Source organism: Coregonus clupeaformis, chromosome 3 (genome assembly GCF_020615455.1).
Source record: "Coregonus clupeaformis isolate EN_2021a chromosome 3, ASM2061545v1, whole genome shotgun sequence".
Classification (NCBI taxonomy): domain Eukaryota; kingdom Metazoa; phylum Chordata; class Actinopteri; order Salmoniformes; family Salmonidae; genus Coregonus; species Coregonus clupeaformis.
Window position 1 is genome coordinate 18,186,513 of NC_059194.1, and position 27,691 is coordinate 18,214,203.

Consider the following 27,691-nt stretch of genomic DNA (forward strand, 5'->3'; position numbering starts at 1 on the left):
CGGCTTATACTCCGGTGCGCCTTATAGTGCGGAAAATACGGTACTCTAATTTAAAAGCAAAAAAGTTACATGTTTAGACATACCTCCTTCTCAGGTTAACTCTACTCCTCTCCCAACTGCTGTGCCTTTAGAATTGCCTCTCAGTGTGCTTTCACAAAATGCTGCACTTATGTAGGCATTTCTCTGCAAAATGATAATCTCTTAAACTTGACTTTTTCTCACAGATCCTCTTAAACTACTCTGAACTTTATCCAACTGCAGAATGGAGCTTACCGCATCTGGATGACTACCCTAATTGACCTCTTATGTGTCTAGTCTACATGTTTGCTGTGTTTCCCTTTTGGTTTAAATATCACTGGAGCAGATCAGACCAAACATTATGTTGAAAGACCATCTGAGTTTCAGCAAGGATTACATTTAGATGTCTACTAATATAGTCTCTTTAGACACATCATCATTATATTCCTCAAATGTGTAAAAAAGCAGTTTTGCTTTACAGTTAGGCCGCATCCACTTACAAGTAGTCCTGTCTCAAAATGGCTGTCAGCCATCTCAGTAATATGGAGCAGCAGAAGATATCTGCCAACTTCTCTCATCTCCCAGTGACTTTCAACCATGAGGCCTAATGCTAACCATCAGACAATTATGCAAATCATTAGCCAAGCTATGAGAAGAGGGATTGGTGGAATCTATATGCTCTCTCCTTTCCATCTAGCTAGCGACTAGCGAGTGTTATGACCAAGGCATGTGTTAATGATGATGAAGCTGAAGGTCCTCTCCGTCTAGAGAAACTATGAGCAGAGCTTAATGGGGTGAAAAGCTGACTTTTGGACAAAAGCAAATTATGGCCTTTCGCAATCAATAGGGAGAGTGAGTGAAACCCAATGGGCTATGCTTCAGTTCTGATAATGAGGGAAGCAACACATAGATTTTCCCTCTTTTTAGGAGTGTTTTACTCTATCTATTGATTTCAATTAACTCGGTATGTACTGAAACCTGATAGGGGCTAGCTGAGGCATATTAATGGCACCTGGGTCCGACGGAGAAAACAGAGGCATAGTCATTCCCTGGTAGGAGAAAAAAAAACAGCACTGGATCAGAAGCACAGCTGACCACATATTTCCCACCAAAGAGAAGGCAATTGTCACCCCAATTTAACACATTGTCTAATCAAGGCTCACTTGCGTTGTGTGTTTTTAACTATTGGTATGGTGTCCATTTTAGGACAGCCTCATCCTCACAAGGAGGTGGTCTCAGACTGGACACTGTACTGTAATGCTTAAAATAACATGTAACATTCTTAACCTAACATAACACGTAACATTCTAAACATAACACGTGACTTTCTTTACATAACATAACACATAATATTCTTCACATACTGTAACATAACACGTAACATTCTTAACATAACATAACACGTAACATTCTTAACATAAAACGTAACATTCTTAACATAAAACGTAACATTCTAAACATAACATAGCACATAATATTCTTAACATAACACGTAACATTCTTAACATAACATAACATGTAACATACTTAACATAATATGTAATAGTCTTAACATAACATAACACTTAAAATTGTTAACATAACATAACATGTAACATGAAACAACTCTTTCACAGATGCCTGGAGGCAATACCAATATAAACTTACCTGCTGATGTTATTGCCTCTTAAATAAACAATCTACAATAGATAATCCCTTATGGGGTCTAGTGCTCCATACAACCTCCATACAACTTCCATACAACCCATATACAACCTCCATACAACCTCCGCACAACCTCCACATATATTTCAATGATGACTTGGACTTCAGTTACATGCCACCATGTATCAACCACACCCCATGGATAAAAAGCATTTGTAATGATATATTGTTGTCCCTCTGGGAGCCATCTGTCTCATCACTTCAGTATTATAATGTACATAAAAAGACACACTACTCTGAAATTACGTACTGTAGATCACTAACACTCTGCAGTGGAAGAAATACTGTGTCCCAATTGGTACCCTATTCGCTATGTAGTGCACTACTTTACATAAGGCTCTGGTCAAAAGTAGTGCACTACGTAGGGAATAAGGTGCCATTTGGGACATCCAATGTGGTTCATATTTTCCTTCGTGTGTGAATGCTACTAATACTGTATGAGTTAAAACATGGCCCCTACCACCTTTTGACTACATGTGACAGTTAAACTTTGAACACCCATGGTGCTGTTGCCAAAATACATGCTGTTAATGGTGTGTTCATTTCAAAACAATGTCACATGATTATGCATGAAGTTAGATCCAACATGTTCTCGGGTGATGAGAGGTGTTGGGTTTGCGCCAGACATAGCGTTTTCCTTGATGGCCAAAAAGCTCAATTTTAGTCTCATCTGACCAGAGTACCTTCTTCCATATGTTTGGGGAGTCTCCCACATGCCTTTTGGCGAACACTAAACGTGTTTGCTTATTTTTTTTCTTCAAGCAATGGCTTTTTTTCTGGCCACTCTTCCGTAAAGCCCAGCTCTGTGGAGTGTACGGCTTAAAGTGGTCCTATAGACATATACTCCAATCTCCGCTGTGGAGCTTTGCAGCTCCTTCAGGGTTATCTTTGGTCTCTTTTTTGCATCTCTGATTAATGCCCTCCTTGCCTGGTCTGTGAGTTTTGGTGGGCGGCCCTCTCTTGGCAGGTTTGTTGTGGTGCCATATTCTTTCGATTTGTTAATAATGGATTTAATGGTGCTCCGTGTGTCACGAGTTGCTAAGCCAGAACCCAGAAGCAGACCAGGACAAGGTAAGTTGAAACGAAGGTGAGTGTTTATTTACAAATTCAAGAGTGATGCTGAATAATCCAGGGAACAGAGCGGGCGGCGTTGATTAGTTGTTGGGGGTGCAGTGGTTGATCCCATCCTGGGTCGGCAGCCGCCGACCACCAGGCAGAGGTTGGATGAAGGTTCCGGACGGGTGACTGCAGATGGAACAAAACGGAGGTAAGTAAGCAACAAACCAACAAGGTGCAAAAACAACAAAACTAACGCTAGGCTCTAAGACTGATACTCTGGTAAACCTACTGTTCATGGCTAACGATCCGGCAGGGAATGGATGTTAGGCCAGAGCCTAAGAAGGGTGATGATCAGGACCAGGTGTGCAGATTGCTGATGGAATGCAGGTGCGGAAATCAAGAGAGCTCCCCCGGGAGCGTTCCAGAACCCTCGGGAAACTGGAGATCACGAACATAAAAACTAGTCCACAGACAGGACCCGACTCAGACTGCCGGGATCGTTACAGTACCCCCCTCCGACGAACGCCACCGGGCGGACTCCCGGAGCGCCAGGATGGAGGCGGTAGAAGTCACTGATGAGGTCAGCATCTAGGACCTGTCGCCGCGGAATCCAACTCCTCTCTTCAGGACCATACCCCTCCCAGTCCACGAGATACTGGAAACCCCGGCCCCGCCGTCTGGAATCCATGATGCGACGCACCGTGTAGGCAGGACCACCTCCGATCATCCGAGGAGGAGGAGGAGGAGGCGGAGGAGGCAACAGAGGACTGAGGAAAACAGGCTTGAGGCAGGAGACATGAAAGGTGGGATGGACTCTGAGCGTCCTCGGGAGTTTGAGTCGAACTGCCACCGGATTGATCACCTTCTCCACCACAAACGGACCAATGAACTTCGGTAACAACTTCCTAGACTCAGTCCGTAAAGGAAGATCCCGTGTGGCCAACCAGACCCTATCTCCGATGGTGTAGGTGGGAGCGGGGATCCGGCGACGATTCGCCTGGAGCTGATACCGGTCCGAAACTCTAAGGAGTGCCTTTCTGGCCCGATGCCAGGTCCGGTGGCAACGACGAATATGGGCCTGAACAGAAGGCACTGAGAGCTCCTTCTCCTGAGAAGGGAACAAGGGAGGTTGGTAGCCATACAGGCACTGGAAGGGAGACATCCCAGTGGCAGATGTAGGGAGAGTATTGTGGGCATACTCAACCCAAGGCAACTGAGAGACCCAGGAGGTGGGGTTGGAAGAGGCCAGGCAGCGTAGCGTGGATTCCATCTTCTGGTTGGCTCTCTCCGCCTGACCATTAGACTGGGGGTGAAAACCAGATGTGAGACTGACTGTAGCTCCAATGGCCAAACAGAAGGACTTCCAGACAGCAGAGGTAAACTGAGGGCCACGGTCGGAAACGATATCACTGGGCAACCCGTGGACCCTGAAAACCTCCCTAACCAGGATCTCGGACGTCTCCGAGGCAGAGGGAAGCTTGGCAATTGGCACAAAGTGGGCGAACTTGCTGAATCTGTCCACGATAGTCAGAACGACCGTGTTCCCCTCAGAAGCGGGCAACCCAGTGACAAAGTCCAGGGCCAGATGCGACCATGGTCGCCGGGGAATAGGAAGGGGGTGAAGTAGTCCAGAGCTGGGCCGATTGGTACCCTTATTCTGCGCACACACTGGACAGGCAGCAACATAACCCCGAGTGTCCTCGGCCATGGCAGGCCACCAAAAACGTCTGCGAAGAAACGCCATCGTCCGAGCCACGCCAGGGTGACAAGCCATCTTGCTGGCGTGGGACCATTTGAGGACAGCAGGACGAACCGACTCAGGCACAAACAACCGACCGGGTGGACCGTTACCGGGACCGGGCTGAGTCCGAAGGGCCGCCAGCACCTCCTCCTCAATCTTCCACATAACTGCTCCCACGACGCAGTTCCGGGGGAGAATTGTCTCGGTCTTGGACCCACTCTCCTCCGTCTTGGAGAACATCCGGGACAAGGCGTCCGCCTTGCCGTTCTTAGATCCAGGTCGGAACGTCAGGGAAAACTTGAATCGTCCGAAAAACAACGCCCACCTGGCCTGACGGGAGTTGAGACGTTTAGCCGATTGCACGTAAGCAAGATTCTTGTGGTCAGTCCAGACAATAAACGGTTGCTCCGCCCCCTCCAACCAGTGGCGCCACTCCTCCAAGGCAAGTTTCACCGCGAGAAGCTCCCGGTTACCCACATCGTAATTCCTCTCCGCAGGCGAAAGGCGACGAGAGTAGTAGGCGCAGGGATGGAGTTTACTGTCCGTGGAGCATCGCTGCGACAGGATGGCGCCAACTCCCACATCAGACGCGTCCACTTCAACGACGAACTGACGGGCCGTGTCCGGTTGAGAGAGAATCGGTGCGTTAGTGAATCGCCTCTTCAAATCCAGAAACGCCGATCCGCCTCCGGATTCCACTTGAAGGTCCTGATACTGGAAGTCAAGGCAGTTAACGGAGCGGCCACACGGCTGTAATCCCGGATGAATCTGCGGTAGAAATTCGCAAACCCCAAAAATCTCTGGAGCTGCAATCTCGTACCGGGCTGGGCCCATTCCAGAACCGCTCTAACCTTCTCCTGGTCCATCCTAATCTCTCCCCTGGAGATGATGTACCCGAGAAAGGATGTCGTGTGGGCGTGAAACTCGCACTTCTCGGCCTTCACGAACAGGCGATTCTCCAACAATCGCTGCAGAACCTGCCGGACATGCTGGACGTGGTCGGAAGGTTCCTTCGAGAAGATCAGAATGTCATCCAGGTAAACAAACACAAAGAGACCGATCATATCTCTCAGGACGTCGTTCACCATACTCTGGAATACCGCTGGAGCATTGGTCAGTCCAAACGGCATCACCTGATACTCGAAGTGACCCATCGGTGTATTGAAACCCGTCAACCACTCGTCCCCTCTCTGATCCGGACCATGTGATACGCATTGCGTAGGTCTAGCTTGGTGAACACCGTAGCACCCTGTAAGGAGTCGAAGGCAGAACTCATCAAGGGCAGGGGATACTTGTTCTTGACCGTGATGTCATTCAACCCCCGATAATCAATACACGGTCGAAGAGAGCCATCCTTCTTCCCCACAAAGAAGAATCCTGCCCCCAGGGGTGATGACGAGGGACGAACGAGACCAGCAGCTAGGGACTCCTTGATGTAGGTCTCCAAAGCCTCACGTTCAGGTCGGGAGATACTGTATAACCTTCCTTGGGGTAGACAGCTCCAGGGAACAGGTTGATGGCACAATCATATGGTCGGGTGGGGAGGAAGTGACAGAGCCTTCTGCTTACTGAAAACTTCCCCAAATCGTGATATGTCTCGGGAACCAGGGACAAATCTGGGGGGTTTAGCCTCAATCACCTGACTGGGAACCGAATGGGGACAGGCAGTCTTGAGACAGTTAGCATGACAATCAAGGCTCCAACTCGTTACCTTGCCCGTCACCCAATCGAACGTGGGATTGTGTTCCTTCAGCCAGGGGTATCCAAGGACCAGAGGAACATGGGAAGACGGCAGAATGAAGAATGAAATCATCTCAGAATGATTCCCCGACAACAGCATCTTAACCGGTTCAGTCCTCATCGTGATACGTGCCAGACTACTGCCGTTCAGAGTGGTCGCTTCAATGGCTTCCGGCAATTGCTCCTTGGAAAGCCCCAGCTGTTCCACCAACTCGGCATCAAGAAAGCTTCCATCGGCACCTGAATCGACAAAAGCGTTAATCGCTAAGCTCTGATTCCTGTTCATAAGGGTAGCCGGGAAACGGGGTCTGACAGAGGTATTGAGAGGTCGAAACTGGCTCGCTAAAAGTCCTCCCAACTTTAGCGAGCCGCGCAGTTTGACGACCCGACTGGAACCTGAGAAGCTGATCGGTTGGACGGGACCCATTGCTTCTCCCTCCTTCGCTCTCGGACTCGATTATCCACCCGAATAGACAAGGCTACCAAGCTGTCCAGGTCACTAGGCTCCGGATAGGAGATCAACTCATCCTTGAGCTGCTCCGACAGACCCTGGTAAAAGGCCGCTTGCAGAGACTCCTCATTCCACCCACTCTCCACAGCCAACGTCTTGAACTCGATCACGAAGTCGGCCACGCTACGAGTTCCTTGGCGAAGCGAAAACAGGCGCCTAGCTGCGTCCCTCCCTCGGACGGAATGGTCGAAGAGCTTCCTCATCTCGGCCGTGAACCCCTGGTATGAAGCCATGCAGGGATCCTGTCGTTCCCAAACGGCTGAAGCCCACTCCAGCGCTCGACCACGCAGCAACTCAATCACAAAGGCTATCCTAGCCTTGTCTGTGGCATAAGAGTAGGGCTGTAGATCGAACACTAATCCACACTGCATAAGGAAGGAACGGCATCTTCCCAGCTCCCCCTCATATTTATCCGGCGTCGGAACCTTGGGCTCACGGAAGGACACAGCTCCAGAAGCGGCAGGCGAGATGGGTGAAACCGGTAGTGGATCCTCCACCGGAAACTTGCGTTGGTTCTGGACCTCCGTCAGACCGGTAGAAAGGTTCCGAACTGACAACGCGATCTCCTGTAGTACCGTGCTATGATGGCCCAACATCTTCTCCTGCTGGGTAATGGCATGGCGAACAGAGTCCAGGTCCGCTGGGTTCATTACTGGCCGGATCGTTCTGTCACGAGTTGCTAAGCCAGAACCCAGAAGCAGACCAGGACAAGGTAAGTTGAAACGAAGGTGAGTGTTTATTTACAAATTCAAGAGTGATGCTGAATAATCCAGGGAACAGAGCGGGCGGCGTTGATTAGTTGTTGGGGGTGCAGTGGTTGATCCCATCCTGGGTCGGCAGCCGCCACCACCAGGCAGAGGTTGGATGAAGGTTCCGGACGGGTGACTGCAGATGGAACAAAACGGAGGTAAGTAAGCAACAAACCAACAAGGTGCAAAAACAACAAAACTAACGCTAGGCTCTAAGACTGATACTCTGGTAAACCTACTGTTCATGGCTAACGATCCGGCAGGGAATGGATGTTAGGCCAGAGCCTAAGAAGGGTGATGATCAGGACCAGGTGTGCAGATTGCTGATGGAATGCAGGTGCGGAAATCAAGAGAGCTCCCCGGAGCGTTCCAGAACCCTCGGGAAACTGGAGATCACGAACATAAAAACTAGTCCACAGACAGGACCCGACTCAGACTGCCGGGATCGTTACACCGTGGGATGTTCAAAGTATCAGATATTGTTTTATAACCCAACCCTGATCTGTACTTCTCCACAACTTTGTCCCTGACCTGGTTGGAGAGCTCCTTGGTCTTCATGGTGCCGTTTGCTTGGTGGTGCCCCGTGCTTAGTGGTGTTGCAGACTCTGGGGCCTTTCAGAACAGGTGTATATATACTGAGAACATGTGACAGATCATGTGACACTTAGATTGCACACACGTGGACTTTATTTAACTAATTGTGTGACTTCTGAAGGTAATTGGTTGCACCAGATCTTATTTAGGGGCTTCATAGCAAAGCGGTTGAATACATATGCACGCACCACTTTTCCATTATTTATTTTTTTGAATATTTTGAAACAAGTTATTATTTTCATTTCACTTCACCACTTTGGACTATTTTGTGTATGTCCATTACATGAAATACAAATAAAAATATATTTAAATTACAGGTTGTAATGCAACAAAATAGGAAAAACGCCAAAGGGGATGAATACTTTTGCAAGGCACTGTATATACGGTGTAGCTTATCCACTGTGAATATCTCTGTGTGGCCATAGTCCAACGTTACCCAGGTCTGAGAAGACTACTTAAGGTAGATTTATCTTAACAAATCAACTTGGAGTATTTCATGATGTATCTTCCGATCATTGACCCACTTTCGATTTCACCAGTATTTTCAATGTACAACACAGTATTGACTCCCCAACTATCTGTCTTTCTGTAGGATTCAGTTACGACCTGTTAGCAGCCTAGCAAATGAAGGAAAGGTGAAAATGCTTTAGCATACATTGGATTAGGGCGGTGACTGCTCTACCACAATTACTCTGCAATGATGACTGGACTTTGAGACAAGGTCCTGAGTAGCAGATGGTAAAAACTGGGAAACACACAAGCTCTGACCCCTCTCTGTGACCCGTAGCCAGCCTTCTCTTCTCCACACAGAAGACAAGGAGGGACGGGGAAAAAATTATATAATTTCTGCAGGTAATCGCTGATGGTAATTCTAGCCATATTTGAGTGAGAGAAAAACCTCTGGCATTTTGATTGCGGCAGAGGAAGCCAACAGTCAGCTACCCCTTGACCGCGCAGAGCTAAGTTGACTAATTACCGTAGTCTGGCTGCACGCACACACACTTCTTCCATTCTTATCAGACAACAATGTACTGCCTAAAAAAGAACACATGTTTTATTCCTAAATACAACAATGCTATTTTCCTGTCATCGTGCCACTGAGAGACTCCTGGTATTGACATGTGTCCTGTATTTAGGCCATATTCAATGAGCCACATCTCTGCATGGATGAGTTTAATGCATGGAACACATCTCTGCATGGATGAGTTTGATTTATGGCGCACATCTTTGCATGGACGAATTTGATGCATGGCGCGCATATCTGCATGGGCGAGTTTGATGCATGGTGCACATCTCTGCATGGATGAATTTGATGCATGGCACACATCTCTAAAATAGAGTAAATTAGGCAGAAGATGCATTTTGATACCAGGTGTGGACTAATTTCTAGATATTTTTATATAAGTTGTCGGGCGTTCACTCACTGCTCTAGAATGTAGTGAATTACCGGTAAATTCAAGAGCGTGCTACTAAATTAATGTCTAAACCTAGTTTTCTTTAGCCTATGTCATTATGAATCACATTCACTTAATCATTAGATTGTTCTCTACAATATTATAACCTAATATGCTTGTGCTTAACAGTGTCGTGGCCATTGCTAGTTTAGGCTGTGCCTAAACTCGGCGTTGGGAGGTGGTAACATTTGGAGGTTTTCCGGCCTTTGGACCAGTCAACATCAACTTAATACCCTCATCATTTTCATCACCAGATCTGTGGCTTTCTATTCCTCTAACCCCGGTCAATTAATGTTGAGAGGGGCCATTTCTATGGCGATTTAAAGGGAAATACTCAGAAATACACCATGAAATTTGGAACAGATTGTCTTCAGAGAGGGTAGATATTAAAATTCAGTCTGCTTAGCTTTATAAATTAATAAATATATAGATCCAATTTTGTTTTGTATTACGTGGATTTAATTTAGAAAAACCCCATGTTATCACACACAAACCTGCAGTGACCAGCTAGCTTGTCAGCAGTGACAGAGTTCTATTGAGCAGCGACCACTATTTCACCACGGCCATAATTACATTCTATTCACTGTAATCATTCTAAATTCTCTGAGAAAATAGTCTGTATCTTGTTAACCATATATGGTAGAGACAAAGGGTTTGGACTGTTGTTTTTCCGATGCAATTCTCTATTGAATGAATATATACTGAACAAAAATATCAACGCAACATGCAACACGCTCAACGATTTTACCTAGTTACAGTTCATATAAGGAACTTAGTCAATTGAAATAAATAAATTAGGCCCTAATCTATGGATTTCACATGACTGGGCAGGGGCGCAGCCATGGGTTGGCCTGGGAAGGCATAGGCCCACCCACTTGGGAGCCAGGCCCAGCCAATCAGAATACGTTTTTACCCACAAAAGGGCTTTATTACAGAGAAATACTCCTCAGTTTCATCAGCTGTCCGGGTGGCTGGTCTCAGACGATCCCACAGGTGAAGAAGCCGGTTGTGGAGGTCCTGAGCTGGCGTGGTTACACGTGGTCTGCGGTTGTGAGGCCGGTTGGACATACTCCCAAATTCTCTAATGGAGGCGGCTTATGGTAGAGAATTGAACATTCAATTCTCTGGCAACAGCTATGGTGGACATTCCTGCAGTCAGCATGCCAATTGCATGCTCCTTCAAAACTTGAGACATCTGTGGCATTGTGTTGAGTGACAAAACTGCACATTTTAGAGTGGCGTTTTATTGTCCCAAGCACAAGGTACACCTGTGTAATGACCATGCTGTTTAATCAGCTTCTTGATATGCCACACCTGTCAGGTGGATGGATTATCTTGGCAAAGGATAAATGCTCAGGGATGTAAACAGGGATGTAAACAACTTTGAGAGAAATAAGCTTTTTGTGCATATGGAACATTTCTGGGATCTTCTATTTCAGCTCATGAAACATGGGATCAACACTTTACATGTTGAGTTGATATTTTTGTTCAGTATATTTGTATAAACACTGAATGAAATAATAATTGTATGGGTGAACACCCTGTATGGTTTACACAGTACACACCTACAGTATGTGGATTTTGGTGTGTTAGCGTGCATTTGCTGTGTGCTAGTGGGGCAACTCAAGAAAGTATCCACCCAATGACTCTATGTATGTCATTTGATTGGAAAACTGGTTTTCTGGCTTACATCCACAAAACTTAAAATTGACCCTCTCTCTCCAGAGTACACTTTGCCTTTGATTGTTGAACAAAGCATACACTTCTAGACCTCTTTCATGCTATCCTAAATGGCTGACTTTATGTCCTCTTTTCTCTTACGCAACCTAGCTCCTAGACTACCGGGGCATGCCTCCCCACCCTCTTCCTTGGCTATGTTGCAGAGTAACTGAATTGATTTTCTTTTGTTGCGGAACATCTTTCAGTTGGCATGAACCAGGAGTGAACCATTTTCGTGAACAGTGTGTACATAATAAACTGGCCTCTGAGTGTTTTTCACAATTGTAAGATACGTTACACCATCATCACCATGGTTTTGGAATTACAAGAAAGATCTATATCAATGCGATTTGGCACGCTTCAAAAAGTAGGCCAATGTGTACTTTCGCCAGAATTTAAACTTAGGAAAGTTTTATACCTCAATGTGCAGAATGAGGCAAGGATGAAAGAGAATTAGGAGAAATAAGAAAGTAATGTAGACCCATGAAGCAAATATGACTAATGGCACAGTTTGTTATTAATTTCACAGGACTTGGAATCCAATTCTTTCCACAATTTATCTGAGGCTTATCGTTGATTTTCGCCAGGAGCAGTCCAACTTCTTATCATTGCTTAGTGAATTATGTTTCCTACCCCTTATAAATTCAAAGTAGAGACAGTTTCATATACTATGTTTTTAATTTTCCATTCCAAACAATTACTTACATTCAGTGTGACACGAGACGTTGGTAGATCATTTGAAAACAACACGTCTAACTGGTTTACATTTAAAGATGAGCAAACTTCATTCTCATTGGCAAGAAAGTGTCAAAAGTGTCCTTCCTCACCCAAAATAATGACTATGTCTCTTATGACAGCACAATTTATTGAGTAACTAGGAGCACTAGTGGGGGGTGTTCTGACCCCAGACACCCTGCATGCGATCTATAAAACATCCAGTCCCCTCAGGCTCAGCTCACTTAAAGACATCAATACTGTGGGAAATGAGACACAGAGAAATGGCTTCAAAGGACTGAGGAGTTAGACAGCTGATGAGATGGCCACGTCTTATTTAAGGTGTTGTACTCGATGCACCAGAGTTAACGGAATGACCTGCTCTCTCAATTGTTGAACACCCAGTTGCTCAGTCAATACATGGGGTCAGCTACTCCGAAAGAAACATGGCATGGAGGCTCATCATCGCTGAAGTTAGTGTTTCAAGGACAACCATGGCACTATCAAGAGTCATCCTTTCAATAAAGTCATCAAAGCACACCGGCAATAAGTCAAGACCAAAGTCTAATCTCCTCGTTAGAATTTGCCTGGTTTACTCGTCAAACATCTGACAAACTTTACAAAAATATTTAACAATACCTATGAATTTACACAGCCCATATTAAGCTATTACATAGAGCTATTTCATGAATAATGGAATATGCATATATGCATATTATTAAACCATGAATAATTGAATATGTATATATGCATTTTATTAAAACATGAATAATGCAGATAATACATTAATGTAGGTTTAGATGTACTCCATAAATGTGCAATTGCGCCCCATGTTTCTTCAAGGTCATTGTGACGCCAGCTAATTTAAGGTGTTGCTTAAACAAACTAATGAATGGGTGGACTTGATGAGATTCCATGTCAACTCTGCAAGTGTAATTCAATTCAGCTCGAGGTCTCCTCACAAAATAGAACTCCAATTGACGGTCTGTCAGCATTGTTAATAGATTATTCCACATCGTCTTCAATTAACTGTGACTTCAACACAATTACATTTTCAACACTCTTTTTTCCCTTCCCTCTGTCTTTAGCTGAAGATATTCTGGAGACTACATGAGGAGTAGAATCAGTCCTTATCATGTTGAATATTCAGATCATTTTCCAGTCTCTCTCTTGGAACATTGCCCTGTCAATCAAACCGTCACATCCCCTTTATTGGCTCGGCAACATAAAGACACGTGTACAGCAAATACAAATTGACTGGAGAGAGCGAGAGAGAGCGAGAGAGAGCGAGAGAGAGCGAGAGCGAGAGAGAGAGAGAGAGAGAGAGAGAGAGAGAGAGAGAGAGAGAGAGAGAGAGAGAGAGAGAGAGAGAGAGAGAGAGAGAGAGAGAGAGAGAGAGAGAGAGAGAGAGAGAGAGAGAGAGAGAGAGAGAGAGAGAGAGAGAGAGAGAGAGAGAGAGAGAGAGAGAGAGAGAGAGAGAGAGAGAGAGAGAGAGAGAGAGAGAGAGAGAGAGAGAGAGAGAGAGAGAGAGAGAGAGAGAGAGAGAGAGAGAGAGAGAGAGAGAGAGAGAGAGAGAGAGAGAGAGAGAGAGAGAGAGAGAGAGAGAGAGAGAGAGAGAGAGAGAGAGAGAGAGAGAGAGAGAGAGAGAGAGAGAGAGAGAGAGAGAGAGAGAGAGAGAGAGAGAGAGAGAGAGAGAGAGAGAGAGAGAGAGAGAGAGAGAGAGAGAGAGAGAGAGAGAGAGAGAGAGAGAGAGAGAGCTGAATGTCTTATAGATTACTCATGACAGATGGGCCACAATCTATCAATTTCCCATTGAGTGTTTGTGCCTAGGTAACTGGAATTGATGCAGTATGAAAATGCTAGTATCCAAAGGTTAAACTACTCAGTGTCGACTAAATCAGATAAATAAATTGATATGAGGCGTGATATTTGGTCAATTGAACAATACACTGTCACCGAGACCTTTTCAATCATGTTGCTGGAATAAGCCACAGTGGTGGTTGGTGATATTAGCCTTCCCACAATCCCCCACTCTCTCTGCATCTGATGCAACCATATCTCAGGTGATTGATTATGTTGTCAGAAGGTGCCATCGAGTGTCTACGTCTCCATTTTCTTATCGGCTGGGGGAAATGCATGCTTGACTTTTGCTAACCCGCGCTCACATTTGACCCAACAGGCAACAGCTTTTTGCCAAGCTTTCTAAGTGACGTTAAGCTTCTTGGCATCAGAACATTGAGGTTCTAGCCAGAAGAAGAATCCTGGCGTGCATTGGACATACATTTTTGTGGAAGTGTTGGATCAATACAATCAATAATCACTCCCCTAACTGTCATTGTGCTTGACTAGGTTTGAAAGAACTGGAACTTTGAGCACTTAAATCTTGATGGATCTAAAGACCACAGCGTTCAAAGACCACAATTTATGGATTACTAGTATTGTACATTCACAGCGTTTTGCCATCAAACATCAATTTGCTTTTGTCCTTTCAAGTTATTTGATGCTAAAGTATATAATACTGAAATGACTGAAATGACTATGATTTTAATTGAACATACTGTCACAGAGCATCCACACCTAAATCCTTACAAAAATAACTACAGCAAGAGGGGAAATACACCTCTTAAACAACACTCTCGCAACCAAAAGTCTCAAAAGTACACATTTGAATGGAAGAGGTCACAAGGACATTCTTGAGCCTGATTCCCCTTGACATGCATGCTGTTGGCTGATTTCCCTTGACACGCATGTTGTTGGCCTCTCAGTCTCTCTCTCTGCCCCCCATTCTATCTCTCCAATGTTCTCTTCCTCCTTCTCTAACAGCTCGCTAAGTGGCTGAATAAGGTATTTACGTTCACTTTGCAGCTGCATGACACCTAATGTATCCCTTCATGCTCTGCCACCTCGCTCACCCCATGGCACCATGCTGCTGACTGTAAGCTATCTTGGAGATCCACCCATGCAGCACCTCAGTCCTGCAGCTGGTATGCTCCTCTAAAAGGCAAACGGGAGGTGGGTTGCAGCCAGGGAAGGGATGATCTTGTGTGTTAAGATGTAGCACAACAAACAAAGGCATTGAGTTCATATGAGTAAATGGAACAGCTATGAAATGGAACAGCTGCACGATGTCCATTTGAGGACATCTGCACTAACTACACACTACTCGGTTGGATGGAAGGTGGAATGCAGTTAGGGAAGTGATGATCTTGTGTGTAGAGACAGAGCACACCAAATAAATGAATTGAGTGTATATTGACAAATTAAACTGGTATGAAACAAGTGTCCATTTTAGGAACTACTCGATGCTCCCCACTCAGTAGCAACACTATACTGGTGTCGTCAACATGAGGTACTTCGAGACCCTTTACAATCTGATTGTTACATACAATGCTCCATACTTTTCCCCCTTTTACCATCCTGGAGGTGTATAGCCTCATAAATGGTTAACATATTATATTTATTGTGTTGTCTGCCTGTCCCTGCAACAACATAATTATCTTATATTTAGGTTACCGTGGGGATCAGTCTGGTTGGTGTTAGCTGTGATCAGTCTGGTTGGTGTTAGCTGTGATCAGTCTGGTTGGTGTTAGCTGTGATCAGTCTGGTTGGTGTATGCTTTGGAAGAGATTATGGGTCTAGATTACTTCTCCTGGGAAATAAAAGAGTGCGACCAGAACTTCAATGGGTAAACAGATTATCTCGGTACCTCATTCAGGGCTACAACTGTGTCATTTTCTGTCACTGCCCTCCCACCTGTATCTGAGCCCTCAGCTGTTATTATCCACCCTGATAGCACAGTGGGGCTTTGAGTCTCCTTTCATTTCAATCCTATTGTAGAGGAACTTTTACCAGGATATACAGATGCTTCACACTGGGAAAACAGTAAATTCACTTTGATGAAAAGCTTGTTTTCTTCCTGCAGATTACAACTCAGTACCCAGCTGTCTTTCTACCACTTTGCCTGAGGCAGTAGTAAACCGGTCTCTAAGTCAAATTGAAGTTCTCACTCTTCATTGAAAGCCTGAGTACAAGTCGCACTGTTCGCACAAAATCTATAAAATAAACGTTTTATTAGCATGACAGCTACCTTCCACACTGGGCTATTCATCTTGACACATGACAACAGTGGAGAGAAGGGAACACATTCAGCTGGGGACAACAACACAGGTGCACTTTGTTGAAGGAGAGACTTCAGTGAGACATGCTAGTCAAACAGGAATAGCCTAACCGTGTAGCATGGGCAATTTGGTCACTTTGAAACATGAATCACTCCTTGATTAGCCCAGCCCTCTTGAAACAGCCTCGTTAAGTCCCTCCTTATGCCATAGACCTGGGCTTAATTAGCCTTTGCCAAAGGACGGAGCTGCTAGGAGTCCTTTTCTTATGTCACACACAACTCACTCACTCTGTGGCGCCCCGCTCTCTCCTCTTCTCTGCGGCACCCCGCTCTCTCCTCTTCTCTGAGGCGCCCCGCTCTATCCTCTCTTTCACTTCGTACTTTTTATGCTTTCGAATCAGGGAGTGTAATCTGCACCTATTTAATGCGCTATGATTGTCAGCAGACGACGCAGGATCCCATCTGTTAATTTGGCCCAGCCGGGACCAATAACACACCGATGTAGAACAATGAACCCCCTTCAAAGACAGTCTGCAGCATAGAGAAGCTGAAGGACAGAGACCAAGACATGAGACCAAATCAGACCACCTCTACATCTGGCGAGGTGGGGGAGGTGGGGGATCTTGTCCTTGGGTCTGTGGAAGCCATGCAATTAAGGCACACGACTAGTTAATTAAGCATTAAAGTTCAATCAGCAAGTGAGTCACTAACGGGAGACTAAGTGAGGAAAATAATAACTTTCATTAAACTATCAGGGACATGGAAGAAGACCCCAAGGCTTAAACCGTTAAAGATGGCAGAGATCTGGTCCATTGGATCAAATGGATATTACGTTAATGATCCTACATAAGGCTCCATTTACAGTCATTCAATAACTGATGTTTTTGGAATGTAGAGAGTGAGAAAATGGTGGGGCTGACATTTAATTTTATTTACTGGCCAATAAGCAAAGACAATTAAATGGTGGACAGTGTCACTTTGTTCCTTGTAGCGCCTAAGAGAGAAGGAGTGGAGAGGAGAAAAATAAAACTCTGAAAAGATTTACTGTTCAATTACAAGCGCGGAGAAGAGTCATTGCCGGACTGTCGGAGTCGAGTACAGGAAGAGCCAAAATTATACCTCTGGGACAGAGATATCCTCGTAGCCTTTGACAGTAAAAGAGGAAGAGAACAGTCATCCTATTAAAATTGCCAGTCCTTCACAAAAGGAAAATAAAAGGTCTACTCTCAGGAGGACAAAGACAGTGTAGGCACAATCAGTTTTTATCTCAGTGCCAGGCTAGCTGAGCTATATGTGGGGTTTACTGCTGAATTTCAATAATTTACAAGGACTGTTAGCATTAATGCTGTGATCAGCACATTTGGAAAGGTCAAAGTTCGGGTTGTTGAGAGAAAACACCAGTCTGGACTTCCTGCTTTTAATGACTCACCGTAGTTACAGGGAAGCACTACAGCTACAATGTTTATATTGTAGTTTTAAATGTTAGTCTAAAGAATTCAGAACTGGAGAAGAAAAACTGTTTCATGAGCATCCTCTTGAAAATCTGAGAGGATAGAGAGTAGAGAGAGGCAAAATGATTGAATGATTAATATGTTGCCTGATGATGTCAGGGTTGAGGAGAAAAGAGAGAGGGGAAACCCAGATGGATAGACCCTTGGCAATGGGCCTCGAAACCAATCAATGCCCTTCCCCTTATTTTTCTGCGCATTCTTTTCTTGGGAAATTACCAAAACAATGTTTTAATGATTGATAACAACATACTGTTACCCCATGAATGATGACTGCCCTAAAATATGCCTTCTAGTGAACTGATTTGAGAGACTAGTCTATGAAACTGACTGAGTAATTAGTGGCCAATTAGAACACTAGATTGAGTTATTATTTTTGCATAGACATTGCCCCTCTACTATTGTAATTACGCAGTGTTGCCTTGTTATGCCTTAAATCCAATCTTACATACAGTGCATTCGGAGGAATTTAGAACCCTTGATTTTTTTCTTTTTAAAATGTACGTTACAGCCTTTTTTTTTTTTACACACAATACCCCATAATGACAAAACACAAACAGGTAAAAATAATAATAACAATAATAATAATAATAATTATTATATGAAATATCACATTTACATAAGTATTCAGACCCTTTACTCAGTACTTTGTTGAAGCATCTTTGGCAGCGATTACAGCCTCGAGTCTTCTTTGGTATGACACTACAAGCTTGGCACACCTGTATTTGGGGAGTTTCTCCCATTCTTCTCTGCAGATCCTCTCAAGCACTGTCAGGTTGGAAAGGGAGTGTCGCTGCACAGCTATTTCAATTCTCTACAGAGATGTTCGATCGGGTTCAAGTCCGGGCTCTGGCTGGGCCACTCAAAGACATTCAGAGACTTGTCCTGAAGCCACTCCTGCGTTGTCTTGGCTGTGTGCATAGGGTTGTTGTCCTGTTGGAAGGTGAACCTTCACCCCAGTCTGAGGTCCTGAGCGCTCTGGAGCAGGTTTTCATCAAGGCTTTCTTTGTACTTTGCTCTGTTCAGCTTTCCCTCGATCCTGACAAGTCTCCCAGTCCCTGCTGCTGAAAAACATCCCGACAGCATGATGCTGCCACCACCGTGTTTCACCGTAGGGATGGGGCCAGGTTTCCTCCAGATGTGACGCTTGGCATTCAGGCCAAAGAGTTCAATCTTGGTTTCATCAGACCAGATTATCTTGTTTCTCATGGTCTGATAGTCCTTTAGGTGCCTTTTGGCAAACTCCAAGCGGGCTGTCATGTGCCTTTTACTGAGGAGTGTCTTCTGTCTGGCCACTATACCATAAAGGCCTGAGTGCTGCAGAGATTGTTGTGCTTCTGGAAGGTTCTCCCATCTCCACAGAGGAACTCTGGAGCTCTGTCAGAGTAACCATCGGGTTCTTGGTCACCTTCCTGACCAAGGCCCTTCTCCCCCGATTGCTCAGTTTGGCGGCCAGCTCTAGGAAGAGTCTTGGTGGTTCCAAACTTCTTCCATTTAAGAATGATGGAGGCCACTGGGTTCTTGGGGACCTTCAATGGGTACTCTTCCCCAGATCTGTGCATCGACACAATCCTGTCTCGGAGCTCTTTGGACAATTCCTTCGACCTCATGGCTTGGTTTTTCACTGACATGCGCTGTCAACTGTGGGACCTTATATAGAAAGGTGCCTTTCCAAATAATGTCCAATCAATTGAATTTACCACAGGTGGACTCCAATCAAGTTGTAGAATCATCTCAAGGATGATCAACGGAAACAGGGTTCACCTGAGCTCAATTTCGAGTCTCATAGCAAAGGGTCTGACTACTTATGTAAATGAGGTATTTCTCTTTTGTATTTTTTTTTACATTTGGTTATTGTGTGTAGATTGATGAGGAAAAATATTAATTCAATCCATTTCAGAATAAGGGTGTAATGTAACAAAATGTGGAAAAAGGGAAGGGGTCTGAATACTTCCCGAATGAACTGTATATTTGTCACATCATTATGTCCTAATCCTTCACCAAGCAACTGCCAATCTCTAAGCACTTCTCTAAGGCAAAAAACACCATTAAACGCCTCTAAACGGTATTTTCCAGCGAGCAATACATTAAGGAAGTTACAATACAAGCCTTTTTCAAATGCCGTAGATCAACACAGCATGTTTTCCCCTCTTCCGTCTCCTGAATGCTGGGTGGTGTGGTGTTAATGCATGTGGGTTGTAGAGAGAGAGAGAAAGAGAGAGAGAGAGACAGAGAGAGAGTTGTGTGGTGTAGTACGGCAGTGTAGCGGCGGATGGCTGGGTCATGTGGAAGCACCTCGGCTCCCCTGTGCACTCTCTCAGCCTCCATTATCTCACCAGACATACAGTGGCAGTGGAAGCCTCCTGCTCTTCAAACATGCATGTAGGTAATGTTCACTAATTGTGTGGAGAAAACTGCAGCCAGGCAGGGGGAGGAAGAGGAAGGAAGATGGAACAGACAGGGGATGGATGGAGGGAAGGAGGGAGGGAGGGAGGGAGGGAGGGAGGGAGGGAGGGAGGGAGGGAGGGAGGGAGGGAGGGAGGGAGGGAGGGAGGGAGGGAGGTGGCTTTAATGGATGGAAGTGGTGAGAAAGGGAGATGGTGGGAGGGAAGGGGAAGGAAGATAGAGGAAGACGGGTAGATAGAGAGAGAGATGGTGAAGGGATCGAGCAAAGGGAAGGAGTCACATTGAAAATCCCAGGTCAATTTGCCCGTGAGCGTGTTCAGTATCCTTCCTCGTGTTTTGGTTAATTCAACATTGATGAGTAACTCTCAAACCCTCTCTCTCGCATGCAATATATTTTCCGCTTGAAGTAAATCTGTCCGCCTTACAATCCTATGGGCTTTTTTCCCTTTTTATTCCAAAATCATGGGCATTATTATGGAGTTGGTCCCCTCTTTACTGCAATAACAGTCTCCACTCTTCTGGGAAGGCTTTCCACTAGATGTTCAAACATTTCTGTGGGGACTTGCTTCCATTCAGCCATCCTATGACGGTGCCACATTGAAAGTCACTGAGCTCTTCAGTAAGGCCATTCTACTGCCAGTGTTTGTCTATGGAAATTGCATGGCTGTGTGCTCGATTATATACACCTGTCAGCAACGGCTGTGGCTGAAATAGCCGAATCTATTTATTTGAAGGAATTAATTTTTCTTTCTTGTGATGACATTATGACATTTTAGTCATTTAGCAGACGCTCTTATCCAGAGCGACTGACAGTTAGTGAGTGCATAAATGTTTTTGTTGTTGTTTTAAAATATTTTTTCCCTAATGGCCCCCTGTTGGAAACAAACCCACAACCCTGGCGTTGCAAGCGCCATGCTCTACCAACTGAGCTACACAGGACTACAGGAGATTTTCCTTGACTGTCATATTGCATGGAAATAGACTCAGGTATAATGTAATAGAAATGACTATATGCATTAGAAAGCCACAAATATGATTGCCATATTCTAATAATAGGCAAAGCTGGTTGACTGTAATATAATGTTACCCCATTGAGTATTGCTATTCAAAATACTACTGTGTAGTATTTTGAATAGCATATAACATCAACTGTTATATGCTGCTTTTATCTGACGGAAGATGAACATGAGGAGCTTATTCGATTCAGGGGAGCCCAGATACAACGTCTGAATAGGTTCCAGGGTCTTCTAAGGTAGTAAGACGCTTTTTTCTACCACGGCTTTAAGGCTTCCATCTCCACAGGAGGAGGATGCTCATGAGGGGCATGATGGGGGAGATTTCCCTGCAGCGTTTGCTGTAATGCTGCGGTTGAGCCGCCCGTCCTTTAGAGATCATTGCCCATGTTCAACGGTCTCCTCAAAGGCTTTAGCGTAGTTTCAAACAGGAGTACGGCTGCTGATTCCCAATAGTGCTGCTGTCGCCTCACTACATTCCCTCACAGGAGAAAAAAGATAAGAGGGCGCTCTAAAAATAACAACAGCTGATGAAGGGAGATGTGCAAAGACGTGGTTAGCAGCTTACCACGGCAGGTAAATATCTGTATTAGGGTTTAGGATATGCATACTCCTAAGGTATAGTATACATTCATTGACATATACAGATGTAGGATTTTAATTTGAGCCAGTTTGCTACAGCAGGAAAATAATTCCACAGCAGCAGGAAATGTGAATTATTATGTGGATTATAATTAATGGACATTTGTTTGTAGGGGTTGATACATTTTTTGTTACGGCAAATCAAGTCTGAAATGTTAAAGTGGAAATTACAAACCTTAGAAGCCTTTTTAAACATTGAATACACTACAAGTTTGCATTTCCTGCTGTGCAGGACATTTTGCAGCAACAACAGTGATCAAATTAAGGTCACTTTAGTCCATCATGGAGCATTGTGGTTGTCTTGGTATAGATGTTCCCTCAAAACAAACCAGACACTGTTATAATTGTGTGTAGATAGATAAGGCGAAAACAATTTAAATCGGTTTGGGAGAAGGTTGTAATGTAACAAAATGTGGAAAAATTAAAGGGGTCTGAATACTTTCCGAATGCACCGTAAATGCACTCGTGTTGCTAGAAGCACCCAAGAGTCCCTATGGCTGAAGTCTGAGTCACTGGGTCTGAGTTTAACAAAAACTATATTAATGTGGTATTTTATGTGCAAATCAACAACAAAACAACTTTTGATGTTCTTTAGACACTTTGTATTTTGCTTAGGCCTATTGCTGTTTATTATTTTTTGCTTGCTTGTTTGCCGGCTTGTTGGCTCGATGCTTGTCTGTTGCTAGATTTGCACCTGTATTGATTTGGCGGAAATCTGCCCATCAACAACTAGTGGCGGGCTGGTGGGAAGATTTTCATGTGAGCATTTCCTCCTGTTGCACAATGGTCATAATTGCCTGAAATATGCAATAGCCTATGAAACAAAAGTCCTTCATACACAGGCTCACACACATACATTTTAATAATGTTCAATAGTTATTTCAAATCAGTAAAGATGTTTTGAAGAGATGAATGGTCTCTAGACGGAATTGGCTATTGCTCCTGTCAGATTGATCAGATAAGGCATTACATCGCAGTGCTAGCTGTGCCACTAGAGATCCTAGTGGATGTCGTAGCCGGCCGCAACCGGGAGACCCATGGGGCGGCGCACAATTGGCCCAGCGTCGTCCAGGGTAGGGGATGGAATGGCCGGCAGGGATGTCGCTCAGTTGGTAGAGCATGGTGTTTGCAACGCCAGGGTTGTGGGTTCGATTCCCACGGAGGGTATGAAAAATAAAATAATAATGTATGCACTCACTAACTGTAAGTCGCTCTGGATAAGAGCGTCTGCTAAATGACTAAAATGAAAATGTAATATTTCCAACAACAACATTGATTGTTGTTGTAGGATGTTATCAGAGAGAACACTGGGTTTTCCTCTCACATTTGGATTCTGCCATTGCCTTCATCAAAGGGGACCCATGCTCCAATTTTTGTCAGGACAGCCTTATTCATCTTTTACAGGGCACATCCATTTGTATTTCAGAAAGCAAACTTTATCTGGCTACAAAGCAGGACATACATAAACCCAGCATCTGTAAGACCTTGGCATTATACGTTTCTGAATGGACGTAAAATACAATAATTACTTTCGGTGCATGTGCGTCATTTTTACCACCATCAACCTATTTATGGCAATGAGCCTGTAACAGTGATTTGGGGCCTTCAGTTTCGTGACAAACTCTCTTTCCAGAGTTCTATTTCCTTTTTATAAGAGGTATAGCAATAACATTAAAACAGTGCTCCAGAGCATCAAGTGATGTATTATTCCAGATTTAATTAGTTGCCTTTACCTATTGTAAAAACTCCCCTGCAGTCATCAGTGGAAAGGAAACACAGTATTATTATTGTAGAATCGTTGACTTCCTTACTCTCTGACACCAATATAAACAGAGAAAAACAGGTATAAACTATTGGTACAAGAGTAATTGGCTGTGTGCTGTGCCAGTGTCTCTGTCCCAATGTACAATGTCCTACCATTCCCAGTACAATGTTGGCACAGGCCTCTAGTCAGCTGTTGCACACAATGGGAGGATTTGTATTGGGTTTGAGTTTAATGATCCTGGATCAGTGCCTTAGGGACCTATTCACCTAGAGCCACCCTGTCCTGATGCTTAAGCCCTCCATCAATTAATTATACTGCCTCAGTCTTAAGACTACTGCAGTAGAAAGACAAATCCACTGAGTTACATCGTGTGTGCTATTTCCCCGGGAAACACTGATCATATCTTATTTGTTATATGTGTAATTGACGTAACCCGGTATTGCTGTAATAAAACCATTTATACTTACAAAAAAGAGCAATTGACATGGAAAGCTTTGTAATGATCGGAAATGTTGATAATAATCATGTGAATAACATATTAAACCTTTATGTTGATGACCTCTTTTTTCGAAACATGAAAATGAACATTGCAAATGGCTGTATATGGTAACACACATAGCATGCATGCCATTGCATTAGTGGTTTACTGTGCATTTTGCATTCAAATAGATAACCTTCGGTCCTTCGGGTCTATGCTTCTGCATCACCGGATAGATAGAGCTTGATGGGTTGAAAGAGATGCATTGCATTTCAGTACCTCAAATTCATTGCATTTCAGGCTCTGCATTGCATTTTAGTCTCTTAAAGCCAAAGTTTCATTTGTTTTCATCTGATCTCTTCTTAATGCTGATTTGACATATGGATGTCAAGGCTGTGTTGTTTTTTTATGTGCTTCCACTGTTGGCATACATATATTAGTATTTGAAAGCTGTGTGAAGAGCATGCACACACACACACACAGACACACACACACCCACACCCACACCTTTGAAAAGCCACCCACTGCTTTTCCCTTTACTTATAACAAGCAGGGACAACAAGGGTGAAGAGGCAAAAAATTGCAGATTGAAGTTGCTTTTAATCAACTCTGACTATGTCCCACATCCTCCCCCTTAATCGGAGCTACCAAGTGGAAAATATGTATATTTTGTTTCTGTTCAAAACAATGTATTTAGTGGCTGTGGCCAATTATGTACAGTCTATGATGAACCTTTCCTTTTTTTGTGGGGCTATGACGCCAATGATGAATAATCAGGGCAAACATGTGACTATCAAAATATGTAATAAGTCATTGTAGCGTGAATATTGTGCAGTTTTAGCCCTCCGGACGAATCTAGCCCTGCGTAACACTGACGTAACAAGGCAACTTACCATATCAAAACATGGGCGGACGACATGGTTCCTTTCTGGCTAGAGAAGATGAGGGACCATTGAAGAGTCAGTCTGAAAGGCAGAGAGAGAGAAGGGCAGAGTTAGTGTCAGGATATCCTTAATGGTTGAGATGTTATGTTAATGACAGGAGAGCTTCACAGAGATTTAGCCTGTCAGTTCACTGGACACTAAGTCATCCAATAGCTTTCCAACAGTGTCTAGTGACTTCTCTCCATTATTTCTAAATGACGGAGAATGGGATTACAGAAGCCTCCTGCAGAGTTTGCAATAGAGTGAACTAAAAAGCAGAATGAGAATCAAACAACATGCTCATTTTTGAGAAAATTAGATAACAAAACCAAAAAAAATTTTTTAGATTGATTTCAAACAAAACATTTGATAGTGTTGGTTCCAAACACTGCGCTGAATGGAGATTTTTACAATGTGACTTGAAGTTGACACTTCATCTTAACTGGTTTCACCGTTTATCAAAGTCACCCTCATTGACCTAATAGAAAATGTTTTTTTGCTTAAAATTCTCCTCTGGGGATTCTCCTGCATCTACCAACCAGCTATGTGTTACCTTGTTATTTCCTCCACAGCAAATGTTATTATACGACACCATAGTCGCGGAACGCCATGCCCTCATTACTGCTAAACTGTTTTGAATATCTGACAGTGATATGGCCATTGATATCCTCTTTTTGTATTGCACTTGGCAGCTTCGTGCTCTTTATATTTCCCACCCTAACATAAGCATGTCTCTTATGTTTCACAATGTTGCATTTGAACTGAAGGGGAAAAGACAGAATGGCAAAAGTATGCCTCTCATTGAAAATATAAAAAGGGGAGACTTTTTGATGGTCTCACAGTAAAAATGAGCTCACTTCACTGTTGCCCAGAAAGTTATGAGCCAGCAGATATGTGTATGACAGGGAGAGTGAAATAGAGCAGAGTCTTTCTGGCACAAGCCTTTTAATGACTGGTTCTAGTTTTTGGTAGCGTCTCCCTAACTTTTAAAGGTAGCCTGCAGAGGTTAAAGCCTGCATACTGGTGTGGTTGGGCAAAGGATTGGGCTTGAGATCTTCACTCTTCACTGACTCTGTCCCCCTGTGGAGAAAGCTCAGAGGAGAGAGGTCGCCCCAGTCCTCCCCTGGTGGCGCCCCAGATTGTGAGGCTTTCATATGGGTGGGGAAAAGGTTGGTGGTTCAGGGGGCTCAGGTGGCTGGACTGTGGTGCTTGCAACACAAGGGTTGTGGGATTGATTCCCACCTGGGCCAAATACTGAATCTGTTCTGCAAGTCGCTATGAATATAAAATGTCTGTCAATTGACCATAATGTTCAGTGTTTCCATTGTTAACTGTTTCCATTCATTATGAATAAGCATTATGAATGATAAATGACCCTCCCTCCCTCACCCCTCCCCTCCTCCCTCCCTCCCTCCCTCCCTCCCTCCCTCCCTCCCTCACCCCCTCCCTGCCCCCTCCCTCCCTCCCTGCCCCCTCTCCCTCCCTGCCCCCTCTCCCTCCCTCCCTCCCGCCCTCCCTCCCTCCCTCCCTCCCTCCCTCCCTCCCTCCCTCCCTCCCTCCCTCCCTCCCCTTTCCCTTTCTCTTCTTTCACTATCTTTATTTCACTCCATTGTTCTCTTTGTGTTTTCTCTTTCGCTCATCAAATCTCATTGTGTTTCACTCATTCTGTCCCTTTCTCGTTTCAGTGTGAATGTGATTGTGCATTCTCGTTCCACAGATTCAGCCAGACTACTCGATATAGCATTGCATTGTAGTGTAGTTTTCCGTATTGTAGTTTTGAATGTATTTAAGCTTTTCTCTCATTGTGAACTTCTCATAGTTGAAGAGGCTTGCATGCCTCAAATACCCTATGAGCTATGCCAGAGGATAGGTTATTATACTGGATAGGTTCAGATGAAAAACATAGTAGTACTCTATGTTGGAGATTGGATGTTGTGTTGAAAGCTTTGTTGCTACAGTAGAAAACACAACGCTCCATCTTCCATTAAAGACGGCTCCTGCAGGTCACTCATAATCACATATACATGAGAAAACAAAAACAATGTGCTTATTTGACTGCAAAGAGTTATCGGTTCTATGAGTTATCGGTCATTTATCATTCATAATGCTTATTCATAATGAAGGAGTTTGCTGTGGTGGAGGAGAGAATACGCAAAAGATTTTCACATCACAATAATATTTACACGCTTCAGACAGTGTGCCTTTGGAGAGTCCTTCTCCTCTCAATCGTCAGACTGGCTTCCTGTGAAGTATTTGATGTATCCTTGATGTAACCACAGGGCTAAGAGCTAGCCGGACCCTCCATTTGGCTTTATCTCATATTGGTTGAATCACGCTGCCATGTTTTTTTTTTTATCCCAATAAATGCAAAGTCTATACTCAATCATTGAACTCCATCTCACATGAGCTTCGAGAGCTTTTTGTCTGATAGTCTTGCCCCTAATGCCATCTCAGGAGTTCAAGGCCAGTAAAAAGGTAAATTATTTATGGACCTGAAAGACAGTGTGTCTGAGAAGAGCTAATGTCACTCTTGGGGGGTTGCAGTCACAACTAGAATGTAAACAAGAGACCGTATGAGGGCCTCAGTTAGCATTAGCATCACATAGCTCACTGTTTGGAGCATTCTGTGCATTCTGTCAGACATTACAATGCAGTTTCTGGAAGCCTTGCAGGCACAGACGTCAAAGCTTTAGTTGGCCTGTTCTTCTTGCAGGCCCCTTCTGTTTATGAAGATGTTGAGCGATTGAAGTGCAGTTGCATATTCAGTTGTGTAACACACAACGTTAAGCACGCAAGGAAATGTAGCTTTGCTACCGTGTGCTTTGCTGCCACCTAC

General features: G+C 44.3%; 1 protein-coding gene across 3 annotated transcripts in view; it reads right to left on the reverse strand.

Moving 5' to 3' along the window:
• Nucleotides 1-27,691, reverse strand: part of LOC121541577 (leucine-rich repeat and immunoglobulin-like domain-containing nogo receptor-interacting protein 2) — a 347,768-nt gene that overhangs the window by 258,304 nt on the left and 61,773 nt on the right. For all 3 annotated transcript variants that reach the window (XM_041850691.2, XM_045207494.1, XM_041850685.2), the window contains exon 2: nt 24,826-24,897. The gene's annotated coding sequence lies outside the window, so the exon portion shown is untranslated. The remainder of the gene's footprint in view (nt 1-24,825; nt 24,898-27,691) is intronic.